This window comes from Mesoplodon densirostris, chromosome 1, assembly GCF_025265405.1.
Source record: "Mesoplodon densirostris isolate mMesDen1 chromosome 1, mMesDen1 primary haplotype, whole genome shotgun sequence".
NCBI classification, from domain to species: domain Eukaryota; kingdom Metazoa; phylum Chordata; class Mammalia; order Artiodactyla; family Ziphiidae; genus Mesoplodon; species Mesoplodon densirostris.
The window spans coordinates 144,125,044-144,143,994 of NC_082661.1; the positions used below are offsets into that span (position 1 = coordinate 144,125,044).

General features: G+C 38.8%; 1 protein-coding gene and 1 long non-coding RNA gene across 16 annotated transcripts in view; one reads left to right on the top strand and one right to left on the bottom strand.

Annotated features, from left to right (window-relative positions):
* Positions 1–1,158: 1,158 nt before the first annotated feature.
* Positions 1,159–2,815, bottom strand: LOC132496941 (uncharacterized). The gene is made up of 3 exons (XR_009533551.1): positions 2,244–2,815; positions 2,067–2,153; positions 1,159–1,661 (listed from the first exon to the last, which is right to left on the bottom strand). It is a non-coding gene; the product is annotated as an uncharacterized LOC132496941 (long non-coding RNA).
* CLOCK (clock circadian regulator) overlaps positions 2,535–18,951 on the top strand; it is a 138,319-nt gene continuing 121,902 nt past the window's right edge. For 10 of the 15 annotated variants that reach the window (XM_060109554.1, XM_060109577.1, XM_060109516.1 and 7 more), the window contains exons 1-2: positions 2,990–3,143; positions 4,107–4,189. The gene's annotated coding sequence lies outside the window, so the exon portion shown is untranslated. Of the gene's footprint in view, positions 2,845–2,989; positions 3,144–3,370; positions 3,438–3,821; positions 3,962–4,106; positions 4,190–18,951 lie in introns of those variants that run through there. The other 5 variants (XM_060109526.1, XM_060109543.1, XM_060109535.1 and 2 more) reach the window with 5 other exon arrangements.

Below are 18,951 nucleotides of genomic sequence, written 5' to 3' on the forward strand. Positions count from 1 at the left end.
GCCAATATGGGATTTCTTATGTACCAGGTAGTACAATGCACACACACACACACACACAAACACACACACACACACTCTATATTCTATATCTTCTCTCAATTATCCTATGAGACAGGATTATTATCCTTCATTTACAGATGAGGAAAGTGAAGAACAGATAAATAACTTACTCAGAGTCATGCAGATATTAAGTAGTGGGGCTGGAATAAATCCTGGCCTTTAATTCCCAATTCTTAGCCACTAAGCTATATTGCCTCCATCAAGACATCACCTGTGGAGATCAGTTGGGAAGGGAGTTGGAAGTGCTCAGTTTAAATTATAGCAAGGTGGACAAGAAGAAATGAACAATATTTGAATTACATAAATTGTGTTTAAGGAGAGGATTTAGGCTGGGGGACAATTTAGGGTCTATGAAACTATGAGGCAGGATTTTTCTTTCAGGGAAAAGTGGAGTCTGGCAGTTGGAAATGTGATTAAAAATATCTGATACAGTTTTCGTCTTTGAGAGAATATGGGCAGAAAGATAAGTTGTGAACTGAGCCACGGGAAATGTCTGAGTGGTGGCAGAGGAGTGAGCGGAAAAACGGGATTATCAACAGGTCTTGGTAAATGATTAAATACATAAAGTAAGAGAGGAAGGAGTCAAAGATGAACATGATATATTCCTAGGGAGTAAGAGGACAATGGAACCATTAAAAAGGGCAAAGGTTTTTTTTTTTTTTTTTTTTTTTTTTTTTGCGGTACGCGGGCCTCTCACTGTTGGGCCCTCTTCTGTTGTGGCCTTTTCTGCTGCGGAGCACAGGCTCCGGACGCGCAGGCCCAGTGGCCATGGCTCACGGGCCCGGCCGCTCCGCGGCATGTGGGATCCTCCCCGACCGGGGCACGAACCCGTGTCCCCTGCATCGGCAGGCGGACTCTCAACCACTGCGCCACCAGGGAAGCCTGCAAAGGTATTTTTGAAGATATGTGGTTCGAGATGATGCAGAATATGAGATCACTTTCTCTAGAATAAAATCCAAACATCCACATCCTAGGAAAAGCATTCAAACCCTCTCGTCTAGTTGAAACCTTCCTTATCAGTATTATTAATCTTGCCTCATCTCTTGCTACCAGTATGTTAGGACTCATGATCGCAAGTGACAGAAAACTCCTCATTGGTTTAAGCAATAAATACATGAAAGAATTTATTGAGTAACTTAGCTGAAATTTCCATAATTATCTAGTCCACAATGGATTCAGGGCATCAAACATGTCTCCAGGCCAAATCTCCATTTTTGAATCTTTCTTCCATGTTGCCTTCTTTCTCAGAATCTGTGAGTGGGAAGATGGCTTCAGGCTTCCATTTTTCCAGACTTAAATCCATTGGAAAAGAGAGATCACCCTTCTTAGTAAGTCTAAACTAAGGCAGAGGATTAACTCAAATATGTTTTCCTCTGGAGTCCTGCCCCAACCATATGGTCTGAGAGTGAAGAAAGGATAGTTCTCCAAAGGAAATGATCAGAATAGGGAAAGACTGCTAAGCAGGAAAAAAAATGTCACTAAAATCCTGTCATATGATGACTCCATCATGCTTTCCCACTGTCGACAGAAAAATCCTCAGGTGAATGACCAGGGATCTGAATAAGTTCCTCGATTCTGATGTTCCTTTTATCTTGAGTACACTGCAAGAATTTGAAATGTTTACTGAGATGAATGTTACCTTGAAGGGAGGATTTTATAGTCACAACAGTTGTTTATTTTTTGAAACAAGAAAATAGCTTCTATTTCAAACCCCAAGGACATTCATTAAAATATGAAAACTATTAGGAATTAGGAAAGTAAAAGATCTCTTTTCCAATAATTTTCAACTACTGAAATGTGCTTTCCCTTGTGGACCAAGTGTGTCTTAACCATCGAGGGAAGTAATTTCCCCCTAAGATAAGGGGGAGATTCACACGTTTTTCCAACATGGGAAGCAGTGCAAATTAGGGTCCTGGTTTATCCCCACTGCTTCATCTCCCATCTTCCTTTATACTGTCACCTGGCCTTTAGGGCCAGGTAAAAACTCCAAAGGAGCACGTCCATACCTTCTTTGGCTTCCCTCCTCCAGCCAAGGATTCACGTCCGGTCTCCCCAGGCCCAGCCTCCAATCAGAAGCGACTAAAGCAGTGCACCTGAAGGAGAGGGGAAGGGAAGAGTCTGGAGATGCAGTCACCTTCACAAATCCCCTCTTCCAGTCCAAGGAGACAAAACGCAAGTGATACCATTGGAAGGGGAAAAAAGTCTTTCGCCCGCCAACACCCGAAAGTTTTTTCCTGGCGTTGGCAAAATGATTTGCTTTTCAAGAGAGAGAGGGTCCGCTTTTTGGCCTCTGGATCCCTTTCCTCCTCGCTCCTCGAATCCAGGGTGAAAACCAAAGCCGCCCTGACCCAAAGTTAACACTCCCGGGTTCGGCCGCACCCTCAGCCGACCAGGCCCCGCCTCCCCTGCTTTCCAGTAACCGGTGCGGGGAAGGAGCGCCAGGGAGATCTCGGTTTTCCTGCACTGCCGGCGGCAGCCGCGGATCGCGCAAACGCGCGGCCCAAGGGAGCGGGAGTCTCCTCCGGCGCCCGGGAATCCCTCCGCAGCTCACGGCTGCCTAACGAGGCAAGTCGCATGCGCACCGAGACGCGCCGGGGAAAGGGAGAGTGAGGGGAGGGGCGAACGCAGAGCACCAGCCGTCGGAGCCCGCGGGGGTCACTGATGACGCATGCGCCGAGGAGGAGTGCAATCACAGCCTCGGCTTGCGGCGACCGGCTTAAAAAAGGAAACACCCGAGACCGAGAGGGCGAACGAAAGCTGGCTGCCGACGCGTGCGCGCTCCCGGTAAGTGGCGCCCCACCGGGTGGGCCTGGGGCGTGACGTCCGCCGGTAGGCTTGCCTGGGTGGCGCATGCGTGCTACCGGTGCTGGTGGAGGAGGGGAAGGAAAGGGAGGGGGAGGAGGAGCGGGAGGCAGTCGCGGGGAATTGTTTGGGGGTGGGTGGGGGGCGCCGCTCAGCCCAGGTACTGCCTGAGCTGGGAGCCACGGCGTCTTCCGGGCGCAGTCGGGTTAGCTGTTCCGAGTCACCGCAGCTAGGCTCCAGGGTGGGGGAGGGAAGAAGCCGGAGCTGCCGCAAGCCACACGGTGAGGGCGCGGGGAAGGGGAGGGAGCGAGGGGCGGTGTGTACGGGGCCGGGGGGCGGCGGCCAGGGGAGGGGCGGGCGGGTGCTGAAGCCCAAGTTTTGCCTGTCGCCCTAGTGTGTCTTTTCTCGGGAGTTGGGACGGAGGCCCGCCCCGGTTGAGGGGCCCTCCGGAAAAGCTGGGGTTACCTGCGGGGCAGGGGCGGGATTGGGGTGCACGGCGGGGCCGGGTGGCTGGAGCGCGCTCTTGGGCTCGGGCCGATTCGAGCGGCAGAGCGGCCGGGAAAGCCGGAGACCGGGTGCGGAGAGGGCTTTCGCTGGGGACCCGTTAGGCCTTGTGACCCACTTTATTCCTGTCACAACTCGGGCACGTTTGGAGCGGAGCCCAATGGGGCGCCAGGACGGCCAGCTCCTCCGGGGAACCCCCGCCCTGCCGGCCCTCGGCCCTCGCGCCGCGGTCCGCAGTCCATGCAGCGGCCACCGCCGCCCGTGGGCTGGTTCCGTTAGTGGTCGCGGTTCTGGGCCTCGGTCCCCGGGGAGCGCGCGGCTCCGCGCGTCCGACTCGAGCGACTGCGCGGGTTCGAGGGTTCCCCGCGCGGCGCCGCTCCTTCCTTCCGTCCACCCGCTCCCGCCTGCTCCCTGTCACCGCGGCAGCTGGCTCTTCTAGCTGCCTTTCCGCCGGCGAAGCCGTATAGCTCGTCCTGGAGCTCTGGCCCCAGGAGTGTAGTTTGCAACGCGTAGCGCCGCAGAGCTTATATTCTTGAGTGCGTTTTCGCCGGTGTAGAAGTCGTCCTGTTAGTAATAGTGAGCAGTATCCTGAAAGGTAAAAGCCTCGGCCTCTGACCTGGCAAATGAAAGATCGAGTCAGGTGGCGGTTTCTTGCTATCAGAATGCCACGCTCTACGACTTTAAGCCTTTCTAACCTTAAAAAGAAAGAAAGAAAGAAACCCCAATGTCTTCTTTTACAGTGAAGGAAAAGCCCAAGAAGTAAAGAAACTTTTACAGTAATTGTTGATTTGGCTATTATGCTGATCCCCCGAATCAAAAAAAGGTAATTTCACTTAAGTCTGCGTTCTAATTTGTAGCTTCATTTTAAGTGATAAGAGGAGAAAATCGTGCGGCGTTTTCCCTCTACCCCGTTGAAAAATAAACGTTCTAAAAAGGATAAAATTTAGGTAATGAGGTGCTTTCTCTGTTTAAAAATCTTTGGCGGGGGGGAGAAACTAACTCAGGTGTTAAGTAGTTGACTGAACAGAATGTCATTAAATGTTAGCCTGAAGAAGATAGATGGAAGTTGTGGTAGAACTAGTCATGCTCAGCTGTGAAAAGAAGAATGAGGAAGCTTTCTGTGTAATGACATGGAAAGATCTCCAAAATATGTTATAAAGCGAAAAAAAGCAAGATGTAGGACAGTGTGAATAATGTGCTACTTTGTGTGTTAAGGGGGCACCCGTGGAATAAGAATACAGATTTGTGTTTGTTTTTCTAAGTACAAAGAAAATCTGGAGGGATAGTGGAAAACTAACAATGATGGGGCAGAGGGAGAAGTAGCCTGATGAGCGGATAGTGGGAAATGACATGCACACTGTATGTCCTTATATTTTAAAATATCTGTGACTATATTATGGGTTTATAAACTAGGTTAAACAAACTTCTCCTCTCCAAAATAATTTGCTATGTGTTTTTTTTTCTGTTGCTTGTCTTTTCTTCCTAATTTACGGTAATTTTGGCTATTTTCAATATGGTTTCTTTTAAATTTTTTAGAAAATGAACTAAAATTGAAAGAAACTTTAGGATAAGTTTGACTATCTATACTTCAGTTTTTAAGAGGCTTAGCTCACCAGTTTAACTCTTAAAGATGTTTAGTCTTATTTTGCTTTGCTAAAATGTGTGACGTTCTTTACATTTGGCATTATGGCTGCATTATGCTGTTTTCAGAGCATAGTTTGTCCTCCCTTCCTTTCTTCCCCAGGAATCGTAGTTGTATAAAATTTTACTTTTACTTATTTTAACTCCAAAGTTGTCATGACAAATAGTTGGAGAATATGAATACTCCATTAAAATGATAAAAGAATTGATTGTCCAGGTAGTTTGCTTTTCAGATTGGGAAATGGTTTTCTCAAGGCAATCAGACATGAACCTCAGTGACATGTAAATTTATATTTGTATATATGTATATAGTACTACTTATGGAAAATTAGACCGATAAGTCAATGATCTGTTGGTGCAAAACACTAAAAACTTCTTACAACTTATGGATTGTTATAAGCAGTATGTAATTTTGGGAGGTGGGTACTCAAAATTCCTCTGGTGGCTAATGTTGTATAATGAAAAGTAGTGAATGTTGAGTGACAGTTGCTATGGGCATTTTTGTTATGTTACCAGCATTCCTTTTTATTTTGTAGGATAGGATAATTGTGTTATTTCTGTTTGATCTGTAGGTCTCTAGTAGCCAAACTTTTGCAAATAAATGGCATTTATTTTTCGGTTGAATTCCATGTGGGTCTATTCAGTCTTTTTGAAAAAACAGAATTGCATTTCAAAATTTTACTTAAAATTTTGTTTTAAACATTATAGAAGTAAATCAATGTTCATGAAGAATTAAAACAATACAATGTATATATAATAAGAGAAAACGCCCTTTGCACACTTCCACTTTATGTCATATCTCTCCCCAGAGATAACTGCTGCTAAACACTGTTACATAACCTTCCAGTTCTTTTTTCTATGCATTTACAAACATAGACTTTTCAGTCTTGAAAATAGAATTATATTGATTGATCGTCTACTTTGCCAGTTTGCCTCTGCTGTGGGCTGTTACTAACCCACAGGACAGGGAAATGACCTGGAGTATGCGAGAAAGTTTAACGTGTAGTATACACCTTAGGACATTCTCATCTTTTCACTTGTGAGGGGCTGGTTGGTTTGGGGTGCATTTACAGAGTTTGTACTGAGGTCTTAACTGGTGTGAGCTTTGTGTGATGTAGATTGAATTCACCTGTAAGACATGGATTCCATGGCTTTTATAGGACTCTTTAGGGTCCGCATTCTAGCGTTTTCTTTGGGTTTTGACCTGGTCAGTAGCTCACAGGTTAAACTTTGATTTTATTCTCCTGTACTTGCAGACCACTAGAAAGCCCCTTAGATTACATCAGCCTCTCCTGGTCCTCTGAAGTGAACCTAGGCAGGCTTTGTCCTTAACTAAGAGACATTGATTGACTTGGATGGAATCCAGCCTTGGATGGAATCCAGCCTTTGAAGCGGAAAGGGGAGAAGAGGCATTTTGGTCCGGTTTGTGCTTTACTGACAGCAGACAAGTTGCGTGCATACTTCCACTCAGAGAGAACATTGCCCTTATAATAGTTCCAGAGGTGGTGGTTTTTTTGGTTTTGTTTTGTTTTTTTAAACCAAGCTGCGAATAATTACCAAGACTTAATTCTTTTTAGGTGATAGAAAGTTGAGTATTAGTCAAGATACTTTACTAAGCTATGTGAGATACATAGAAAGATGCAGTATAATTGACCCTGCTCTCAGAGGGTTTGAAATCTAGTATGGTTAAAAGAGCATGTATGTAATGATTATAACACAAGATGGGAAATGATAGATTCCAGAAGAAAAACATACATGAGGTTTGTAAGGGTAAGACTGTTTCTAGCTTTTTATTTTTGTGGGCATGGAGCTTGGAGGGAGAGTAGATATCTCAACGTTTTTAATAGTTAAGAAAGGATAGAACAAACTTACAAAGCTCAAATCTTGTCTTAAGGGGTAAGGTAAGGAAGTAAGGAGTTAAATTGCATCCTCATAGCAGGCACTTATGAACACTAATTGATAGTTTATTTTTGTTTGTTTGCTTTTTACTCTCTCCCACTGGAAAGAACCATTTGATGTTTTATTTGATCATTATAATACAGCCTCTCTTAGATTTCAGGATTTTAGAATAGGAGATTTAATTCTGCCAGTTAACTATTGTCTACTATCTAATATGTCAGGCAGTGTTAGTATTAAAAGTAAATTGTTTTTTCCTATCATGTTTTTTTTCCTTCAAAGCACATATTTAATGTCACCTCTCTCCCACATTTTTACTTCTGGTGCTATGTCAAATAAAATATTTATTTGCTGTATGCATTTTAAACTATGAAAGCAAACAACAATATGGTGAAAACTCAAGAGTTCCACAGCAAAACTACCTTTTATTGTTTGTGTCTCTTTCCAGTTCTTTGCAGATGCATAAAGTAAAAAAATAATTTTAAAGTGCAGTTTCTTGTAAGCACTGTACCAGTGGACATTGTATTTTCTCCTTTTCTGAGTCTAAAATTCTAGATGGATTGTATGAATTATAGAATACATTTTAAGTGTCAGAGCAATTTAATTCTTGCTAATTGATTGATTTTTATAATGGCATTTATATTTTTAGGTTGCTTTACAACCATTTGTTACTTATTTTTATAGCTCTGTTAGGTATAACTCCTGTGAATTAGGTGGGTATGAGATTGCTGTTTTTCTCCATGTTTTTGATTATGCGAATGTTAAATTACCTAAACTCCTCATAACTATAGTATCAACTTTGAGTTATTAGTTATTTTAGGTGTGTATTTCATAAAGATGTAAGTCTACTTGTTATTTTAAGTCTTAGAAGTCTACAGGAAAATCACTTGTAAAAAATAAATTTTTATGTATTATTTTTGACTTTCATAGGATACCGTTTAGAATGTGACTTACCTTTTATTTTTCAGAAATATTTTCTCATTTTTATATTAATAAGATCCAAGAATAAGACAAAAATTCCCATCTTTTTCAAAGAGGGCACATTTAATCAGATATGTACATTTTTAATTCCCATCCAAAATAGTAGAAAATGAAAATACAGATTGATTCATGTTCAAAATTTTGTGTTTAAAAAATAAAACACAAATGGGTGTTACAACAATGAGGGTTAAACCATATACCTTGCTAAGAATTTATCATTTGCATTAAAATATGGCTGTAACGTAAATAGCTTATTTCTTTCTTAATCTCTTTCCCCCCAGTTATAAAAATAGTGTATCCCTAATGGAGAAAACTTGGGAAACATGCAGAGCATGAATTAAATTTTGAAAATACCACTGGAATTCTCACAACCACGAGACGCCATTGTTAACCTTCTGAAATATCTTCTCCCTGTGTTTTACTTAGCCACATCACATGTCTGTAAGTGTACATATACTTATAGACATCACATATACACTTATAGACGTGATGTTTACAAAATGGTCTCATAATGCGTCCACTGTTGTGCAAACTGTTCTATTCACTTAACAGTGAATCTTGAACATTTTCATGTCAGTATTTTTCTACAACATTATTATTTTTAATAGCTATGTGATATCCTCATTTATGTTTGTGCAATAATTTACTTACTGGTCTATTTCTGTTGGATGCAAGTTTTCAGTTTTTAAAATTATAAACAGTGGGACTCCCCTAGCAGTCCAGTGGGTAAGACTCTGCGCTTCCACTGCAGGGGGCGTGGGTTTGATCCCTCATCGGGGAACTAAGATCCCGCATGCCCCATGGAGCAGCCAAATAATTAATAAATAAATACTTTAAAAAATTATTTAAAAAATGGTCACTTTTAGAACTGACAGCATTAGTCATCCGGTAGAGTTGATACTTAAAAAAATTTTAATAGGAAAGTCTTCAGAAGAATTAGAATTCAAGTAGAATTATACTGAATTTGTATTAATGTCAAGATTAAACAGAAATTTTGTGCTTTTTGTTGAAAAAATATGCCAGAAGCATATGATAAATTATCTAATATTGATTCATAATAATGAAGACTCCAAGATGTTTATAATGGTATATTTTCTTTCTGAGGTAGGTTTAACTTTGAATTCTATTAAAGTAACTTAGCATTTCATGAGCATACATGATTTGGATAGCAGTGCTCTTGAGTAAGCCTTCAAGTAATGTAGGAATCTATGAAGCAGTCTGCACACACTCAATTAAAATTGAAGCTGTAACATTTTTTACAACAGAACAGAGAGTTTGTTTGATTGCTCCAAAAAACTCCCTTAAAAGGAAAGTCTGAATACCAAGAAAGAATACTTTCACCCAAAGAATTGACATTACCTGTGTATAGGATTTCTGTGAAATTTTATTCAACTCTTAGGTATCTATATCCTCTAGTTTAAATCGGGGAGAAAAACTGTTAGGTTAAACTATTTTCAGGGGAAATAGATATGATCTTAAAGTTTAATGCAGTAGTTTTAAGGTGTCTTCTGTTGCCTGTTTTTGGAAGTTATGTATTTTATCAGGTTCCTATGACTATTACTTTAAAAAATTTTTTATTTCAGTATAGTTGATTTATAATGTGCTAGTTTCTGCTATACAGCAAAGTGAGTCAGTTATACATACACATATATACATTCTTTTTTAGATTCTTTTCCCATATAAGTCATTACAGAGTGTTGAGTAGAGTTACAGTAGGTCCTTATTAGTCATCTATTTTATATATAATAGTGTGTATATGTCAATCCCACTCTCCCAGTTTATCCCTCTTCCCACACCCCCCCACCCTCTGGTAACCATAAGTTTGTTTTCTACATCTATAACTCTTATTTCTGTTTTGTAGATCAGTTCATTTGTACCATTTTTTAGATTCCACATATAAGGGATATCATATGATATTTGTCTTTCTTTGACTTCACTCAGTATGACAATCTCTGGGTCCATCCATGTTGCTGTAAATGGCATTATTTCGTTCTTTTTTATGGCTGATATTCCATTATGTGTATGTAGCACATCTTCTTTATCCATTCATCTGTTGATGGACATTTAGGTTGCTTACACGTCCTGGCTGTTGTAAATAGTGCTGCAGTGAACATTGGGGTGCATGTATCTTTTCAAATTATGATTTTCTCTGGATATGTGCCAGGACTGGGATTGCAGTATCATACGGTAGCTCTATTTTTAGGTTTTTTTAAGGAACCTGCATACTTTTCTCTATAGTGGCTGGACCAATTTACATGCCCACCAACAGTGTAGGAGAGTTCCCTTTTCTCCACACCCTCTCCAGCATTTACTTTTTGTAGATTTTTTGGTGATGGCCATTTTGACTGGTGTGAGGTGATACCTCATTGTAGTTTTGATTTGCACTTCTCTAATAATTAGTGATGTTGAGCATCCTTTCATGTGCTTCTTGGCCATCTGTGTGTCTTCTTTGGAAAAACGTCTATTTAGGTCTTCTGCCCATTTTTTGATTGGGTTGTTTGTTTTTTTGAGCTTCATGAGCTGTTTGTATATTTTGGAGATAAATGCCTTGTTGGTTGCTTCATTTGCAGGGGGGTTGTCTTTTCATTTTGTTTATGGTTTCCTTTGCTGTGCAGAAGCTTTTAAGTTGAATTAAGTCCCATTTGTTTATTTTTGGTTTTTTTTTCTTTCATTACTCTAGGAGGTAGATTGAAAAAGATCTTGCTGCAATTTATGTCCGATAGTGTTCTGCCTATCTCTATGACATAAATCACAGCAAGATCCTTTTTTGACCCACCTCCTAGAGAAAGGGAAATAAAACCAAAAATAAACAAATGGGACCTAATGAAACTTAAAAGCTTTTGCACAGCAAAGGAAACCATAAACAAGACGAAAAGACAACCCTCAGAATGGGAGAAAATATTTGCAAATGAAGCAACTGACAAAGGATTAATCTCCAAACTATGCAAGCAGCTCATGCAGCTCAATGTCAAAAAAACAACCCAATCCAAAAATGAGCAGAAGACCTAAATAGACATTTCTCCAAAGAAGATATACAGATCGCCAACAAACACATCAAAGGATGCTCAACATCACTAATCATTAGAGAAATGCAAATCAAAACTACAATGTGGTATCACCTCACACCAGTCAGAATGGCCATCATCAAAATATCTACAAACAATAATGCTGGAGAGGGTGTGGAGAAAAGGGAACCCTCTTGCACTGTTGGTGGGAATGTAAATTGGTACAGCCACTGTGGAGAACAGTATGGAGGTTCCTTAAAAAACTAAAATAGGGCTTCCCTGGTGGTGCAGTGGTTGAGAGTCCGCCTGCCGATGCAGGGGACACTGGTTCATGACCCGGTCCAGGAAGATCCCACATGCCGTGGAGTGGCTGGGCCCGTGAGCCATGGCCGCTGAGCCTGCGCGTCCAGAGCCTGTGCTCCGCAACGGGAGAGGCCACAACAGTGAGAGGCCCGCATACCGCAAAAAAAAAACACAAAAAAACAAAAAAACTAAAATAGAACTACCATATGACCCAGCAATCCCACTACTGGACACATACCCTGAGAAAACCATGATTCAAAAAGCGTCATGTACCACAATGTTCATTGCAGCACTGTTTACAATAGCCAGGATATGGAAGCAACCTAAGTGTCCATCGACAGATGAATGGATAAAGAAGATGTGGCACATATATACAATGCAGTATTACTCAGCCATAAAAAGAAATGAAATTGAGTTATTTGTAGTGAGGTGGATGGACCTAGAGTCTGTTATACAAAGTGAAGCAAGTCATAAAGAGAAAAGCAAATACCGTATGCTAACACATATATATGGACTCTAAAAGAAAAAAAAAAGGTTCTGAAGAACCTAGGGGCAGGACAGGAATAAAGACGCAGACGTAGAGAATGGACTTGACACGGGGAGGGGGAAGGGTAAGCTGAGACGAAGTGAGAGAGTGGCATGGACATATATACACTACCAAATTTAAAATTGATAGCTAGTGGGAAGCAGCTGCATAGCACAGGGAGATCAGCTCGGTGCTTTGTGACCACCTAGAGGGGTGGAATAGGGAGGGTAGGAGGGAGGTGTAAGAGGGAGGGGATATGGGGATATATGTATATGTATAGCTGATTCACTTTGTGATACAGCAGAAACTAACACACCATTGTAAAGCAATTATACTCGAATTAAGATGTTAAAAAAAAAAAGGTGTTCTGCCTATGTTTTCCTCTAAGAGTCTTATGGTATCCGGTCTTCCATTTAGGTCTTTAATCCATTTTGAGTTTATTTTTGTGTATGGTGTTAGGGTATGACTATTACTTTTGATAGCAACTGCTTTTTGCTTTTTTGTCATGAAAATAGGAAATTTTGGGGTGTTTATTTATTCTCAGTGACATGATCAGATTACTAAAATATCTGATTTTATTCTAAATAAAGCTTATTATTATTTATTACCTGAAATTTAGTAACGAAGACAGCAAACTACTTTAAAGGTCTTAATTAGTTATGCTTATAGCATGGTATAGGGATGAAGAGTGCCCAGCTCTATAGCTAGGCTGCTTGGCATTTACATCCTGGTTTTATTGCTAGTGATTGGACAAATATTACCTCAATTTCTCATCTGTAAAATGAAGATAATACTAGTTCATAATATTATGTGAGAATTAAACAACATGTGCAAAGTAATTAGAATAATGAGTATTTATCACAGAGTTAATTGTTCAGTAAATGTTAGCTATTATTATTTCTGTTGTTTTGTTACTTTCATAGTGTGTACCAAACATGGCTCTTATCAATTTTTGGAGGGGAGTTCCAATTTCAATAAGTTGCTTAGAGTTTTGTATCTACATATAGAGTTTGGGAGTACTTGACCTTTTTATGTGACTCAGAACAATGAAGAAGTTATTAGAAGATGTTGCCAAGGTGTGTGGTATTGCATATTTCTTTGAGATACTTTTGCCAAATCGAGTTATGGAAAACCGGTGACTGTTTTTTTCTATGTCGAAACTTAAAGTTTAGTTGAAACAATATTAGAAGTTATTTAGGAAAAAACCCACAAATTAAAATGAAATATGTTAGAACTCAAATTTTATTTTTCAACTTTAATTTATGTAGTTCTATAGAAATTTCACAAAATTTTATTAGAAGCAAGAAGAGAAATGAGAGAAACATTAGTTAATGGAAAATACTATTTCCAACTCTTACATGGTAATTTTTGTCTCCATCAGAAATGGTGATGATATAATGTATCTGTAATTATAAAGGTGTCTGTTTCACCAGTAGTTTATTGTATGAAACAGGCTTACATTGTTTAGCTTCTTTTTAGACTTGATCACATTCTTAGATTTTTCTTTAAGTCTCTTACTTTTGTTGGGGCTGATCATTATTAAAACTTAAGACTTTTTTCTTTTGAAAATAGTTTTGTGGGTTTTATAAAAATGAGTCTTGTTCCTTGGGAAAGAGTTAAAGTACCAAAAACTACAAAGAAAATCTATGATAAAAAAATCACCCAAAATCTCAGGGATAAAGCTCTGTTAATATTTTTTTCATCATTTTCTAAGGCAGTTGGAATGGGTGTGGGTGTGCGTGTGTATGTATGTACATGTACATGTTACAATTTTATAGCAAGTGGAATATATGCAGTTTTATAAACTGCTTTTTTCCTCTCATCACGTTTTCTGTATATCTTTACTTGTAAAGTAAAGTTTTCATTATTTTTATCTAGTCTTAGCCTTTTACTTTGTTTTCAGTTGACCCTTGAGCATTGTGGCAGTTAGGGGCAGTAACCTTCTTTGTGGTTGAAAAGGTCGAAAATCCACGTATAACTTATAGTGCATCCCTCCATGGTTCATCCATATATGCAGTTCCTCAGTATTCAGGGTTCCGCATCCTTTAATTCAACCAACCACGGATTGTTTATTACTGAAGTATTGGGTTGGCCAAAAAGTTCGCTTGATTTTAAGTAAAAATAGAAGACGTATTTCATTTTTTTTTTTTTTTTTTTTTTTTTTTTTTTTTTTTTTTTTTGCTGTACGCGGGCCTCTCACTGCTGTGGCCTCTCCCGTTGCGGAGCACAGGCTCCGGACACACAGGCCCCGCGGCCATGGCTCGCGGGCCCAGCCGCTCCGCGGCATGTGGGATCCTCCGGGATCGGGGCACGAACCCGTGTCCCCTGCATCGGCAGGCGGACTCTCAACCACTGCGCCACCAGGGAGGCCCAAGAAGACGTATTTCATTTTCACCAAGAAATTTATTGAACAACGTAATCATTAACCGAACGAACTTTTTGGGGAACCCAGTATTTACTATTGGAAAAAAATCTGTGTACAGGTGGACCTGTGGAGTTCAAACCTGTGTTGTTCAAGGGTCAACTGAAATTCATTTACATTTTTGCTGATAATAGCCAAGTTTGTAACCACCATCAACTTTGACTTTTCTTTGAGTCATCTGTTTTGCATTCCTTTTTATCCCTCCTGTTTTGCTCTTTTTTTGGTGTTAATCTAATTATTTTTCCTGTTTTTCCTCCTATTAATTTGTTATATATTCTTTCATTATACCTTTAGTGGTTATTCTAGAGGTTAAAACAAGCATACTTAAAATACAAATTACATATAATACAGATAATACAAACTATTACTTTTACCATTCTCCAATAATGACAGCTTCTTCCACATTAACTCATACTCCAACCTTTTTGCATTGTTATTGTTCTGTATTTTATTTGTACATATTTTATTTTATTTTATTTTATTTTTTTTTCTTTTTGCGGTATGTGGGCCTCTCACTGTTGTGGCCTCTCCCGTTGCGGAGCACAGGCTCTGGATGCACAGGCCCAGCGGGCCATGGCTCACGAGCCCAGCCGCTCCGCGGCATATGGGATCCTCCCAGACCGGGGCACGAACCCGTATCCCCTGCATCGGCAGGCGGACTCTTAACCACTGCACCACCAGGGAGGCCCTATACATATTTTAAACTCCACAAGATAGTATGGTTTTGGACAGTCAGTTTTTGTTCATGTTTACCCCTTCCAGGGTTCTTCCTGCCTGCATTTCTGTTTCTGTCTGGGATCACTTTCCTTCTGTCTGAATAGCTTCCTTTAGTAGTATGTATTTTAATACCGGCCTACCTACTGACAGTGAATTTTTCCATTTCTGTTTATCTGAAAACATCTTAATTTCACCTTTTTTTGAGTTATATTTTCACTGGGTATAGAATTCTATGTCAGTAGTTATTTCATTGTCTTATGGCTTTCTGTTAAAGTCTTATTGAAGGTAATGTGTCAGCTTATAGTCTTGCTAATAATTCTTTTATTTTTTTCAAAAAACTTCTCAAAATGCCTTCTTTGCTGTCATAGTTTTTTAGCAGTTTGACTATGATGTGTTGAGGTGTGTTTTTCTTTGTATTTGCTTTATGTTCATAGAGCTTTTTTGAATCTGTAGCTTGGTGCCTTTGGTTTTGGAAAATTCTCTGTCATTACGTCTTCAATTATTGCTTCTGCCCCCTCCTCCTTTATGGATTTTAATTTAAACATTTATTACACCCTGTTATCATGTTTCACATGTCTCTTAAAAATTTTTCTCTATATATTTCAGTTTGGGTATCTTATAATGACCTACCTTATACCAACAACTATCTTATTTTTTCTCCAAGCCAATCTATTGTGTTCTTAATTTCACATTGAAACTTTGAGTTCTAAAACATCCATTTGATCCTATTTTATACATTTTTAATAGACTTCAAGTCTCTTGAACATACTGATTAAATGCTTGTCTATTAGGTCTACTTATATTGTTTTTCTGTTTTTCATGTGGTTGTGTGGTTCTGTCACTTCATATGTTGCTAGGTTTTTCAAAGAACTTGTCCATTTCATCTGAGTTGTTGAATTAGTAAAGTAGTTTATAATATTCTCTTACTATCCTTTAAATAGCTATAGAATATATCATGAGTCTAATATCTGTATAATCTGCAGAGATTTGGTGTCATTCCTGATATTGGGAAATAGTGTCTTCTCTCTGTTTTCCCTGATCAGTCTGGCTTGAGATTTATTAACTTTATTAAGATTCTCAAAGGATCAGCTTTTGGTTTAACTGATTTCCTCTAGTTCTCCTGTATTTTGTTTCCTTATTTCTGCTCTGATCTTCATTAATTCCTTTCTTTAACTTACTTTAGGTTTGTTTTCTTTTTCTAGTTTCTGAAGGTAGAAGGTCATTAATCTGTGACCTTTTCCCCCACTATATGTGTGCTACAAATTTCCCTCTAAATATTGCTTACAAATTTTAATATATATATATGTTTTTCATATTCATCCAGTTCAGAGTACTTTTTAATTTACTTTTTGATGTCTTCTTTGGCCTTGAGATTATTTAGAAGTATTATTATTTAGTTTCCAAGAATTGAGGGTTTTTCAGAGATCTGTCTATTATTTTTAAGTTAATTCTCTTGTGATGAGAGAATATCCTTTTATGACTTGGATCCTTTTAAATTTATTGATTTGTTTTATGGCCCAGAATATGATCTGTCTTAGTAAATGCTCCATGTGCACTTGAAAAGAATATGGATTCTGTTGTTGTTGGGTGGAGTGTTCTGTAAATATCAATTAGGTCAAGTTGGTTGATTGTTTTTGTTTATGTCTTGTAATTTTTGATTGAATGCCAGACATTGTGAATTAAAAAACAAAATAAAGCAAGCATCACCAAGTATGTTCTGCCAGAGGGTGTTTACCTTTTCTTCTAGGCAGATAGACTAGGGAGCCAGTCCCCTTAATTTATACAGAGGCTAGGTTGCTATTTGAGTAGTTTGATGGTATTATTCTTCTTCTTTCCTTTATTTGTAGGGTGTTTTTTTCCAGGACTTTCATTTCAAAACCTTTCATTTCGTTTCAAAGGGTCTTTATCCCCTTAGCAGAGCCAAAGGTGGAAAATTTCACTTTGCTTTTCAAAGTTTTTCAATTATTATTTAGCCTCTTACCCTGTACTGTTTTAAAATTAAGCAGATGTCCTGTGAGAGATATTGGCCTTGAGCTTGAGGTCCCTGCAGTTTCCCATTTTTGTTACTCCAGCCTTGTGTGAACACCAGAAGCACTCCTGGTTTCTTGATTCCTCAGCAGCAACTTTTTGTACAGGCCAAATCTCAAGTTTTCAGCCTTCACCCTCAGCCCATAATCCGGAAATACCCCCAGGGAAAGCAAATGCAGATCATCTAAACACCTTTAAAAGATTCCCCCTTCTCTGGACTGGTAGACCTTCTTGTCCCCCATGTTTTAAAGACATCTATATGCTGACTTTAAAAATATATTTTTTTGTAATTTATTTAGCTTTTCTAGTTTTTCTCAAGAAGAATGTTGACCCGCTGCAAACTGTTTCATCTTACTTGGATGTGGACAACTCCCTACTGGTTTTTACAAGCTTCACATAATACTCAGTTTTCCTGAGCAATTTTGTATTAAGTATTCTTTTGGGTTTTAGGTAGGTGGGTTTTAGTTTTTGACCTAGTATACTTTCTAAAAATCAGATTTATTGAGGTATAATTTATATATGTTAAAACTCATCCATTGTAAGTATACATGTTGAATTTTGATGGACGTATACATTTTTGTAACCACTACCACAATCAAGATACAGAAAATTCCTGTCAACCTGAAAAGTGCTCTCTCCCTGGCAACCACCAATCTGTTTTCTGTTAATACAATTTCGCCTTTTATACAATATGATATAAATGGGATACTACGGTATATGGTCTTTGGGGTCTAGCTTGAACTTAGCATAATGCTTTTGATACTCATTTGTGTTAGTAGTTTTCTCTTTTTATTTCTGAATACTTTTCCATTTTATGAGATGTGGCATAGTTTGTTTATAATTATTAGTTGTTGGACTTTTGGATTGCTTCCAGTTTTTGGCTATTATAAACAAAACTGCTAAACATTTGTGGACATGTGTTTTCATTTCACTTGGGCAGATATGTAGGAATAGAATTGCTGGGCTGTATGGTAATTATATGTTTAACTTCATAAGACACCGATGAACCGTTTTCTAAAGTGGTTTTACCATTTTACATTCCCTTCAGCAATGTGAGATTTTCAGTTGGTCTGCATTCTTGCTAACACTTGGTATTGTCAGCGTTTTTGAATTTCTGCCATTCTATTGGGTATGTAATGTTATATCATTGTGGTTTTAATTTGCATTTCCCTAATGACATGATATTGAGCATGTTTATTTGTGCTTATTGGTCATTCATATATTTTCTTTTGTGAGGTGTCTGCTCAGAGCTTTTACCCATTTAAAAAATTGGGTTGTTTGCTCATTTACTGAGATGTAAGAGGTTTGTTTTTGTATATTCTGATATGAGGCTTTTATCAGATATTAGAATTGTGAAAATTTGATCTCCCAATCTGTGGCTGCCCTTTATATTTTCTTAATGGTATCTGAAGAGCAAAGTTTTAAATTTTGATGAAATCCAATTGATTAATTCTTTTATGCTTCATATTTTTGTGTCCTAAGAAATGTTTGTCTACTTTGAAGTATATGATTCATTTCAGTTGATTTTTATATATGATATGAAAAAGGGTTGAGATTCTTAAAAAATTTTTTTTCCACATAGATATACAGTTACTGTAGCACCATTTGTTGAGAGACTATTCTTTTTCTCCACTGAATTACCTTGTCACTTTTGTCAAAAATCAATTAATCATATGTGTGTGGGTCTTCTTTTGAACTCTGTTTTATACAGTGAACTTTATACCTATCTTTACATCAGTGCCTCAAAGTCTTGATTACTATAGCTTTGAATCTGGTAATGGAAGTCCTCCAATACCATAAACATAATATACTTCTGTATTCATTTAGGCCTTTAATTTCTCTCAGTAAAGTTTTTTAACAGTTTTTGAATATACTTTTAGTAGTGGACTTTATCCTATTTGTTCAGCAAGTACCTAGTGAACATCTACTGTGTGCCAGGCACTGTTCTAGTTGTTGGTGTTACAGCAGTGAACAAAGAATGCAAAAAGGCCTGCCCTTGGGGAGCTTACATTCCAACTGGGGGAAACCAGATGAGAAACTCTTAACTTAGATGTATGTTAGATGGT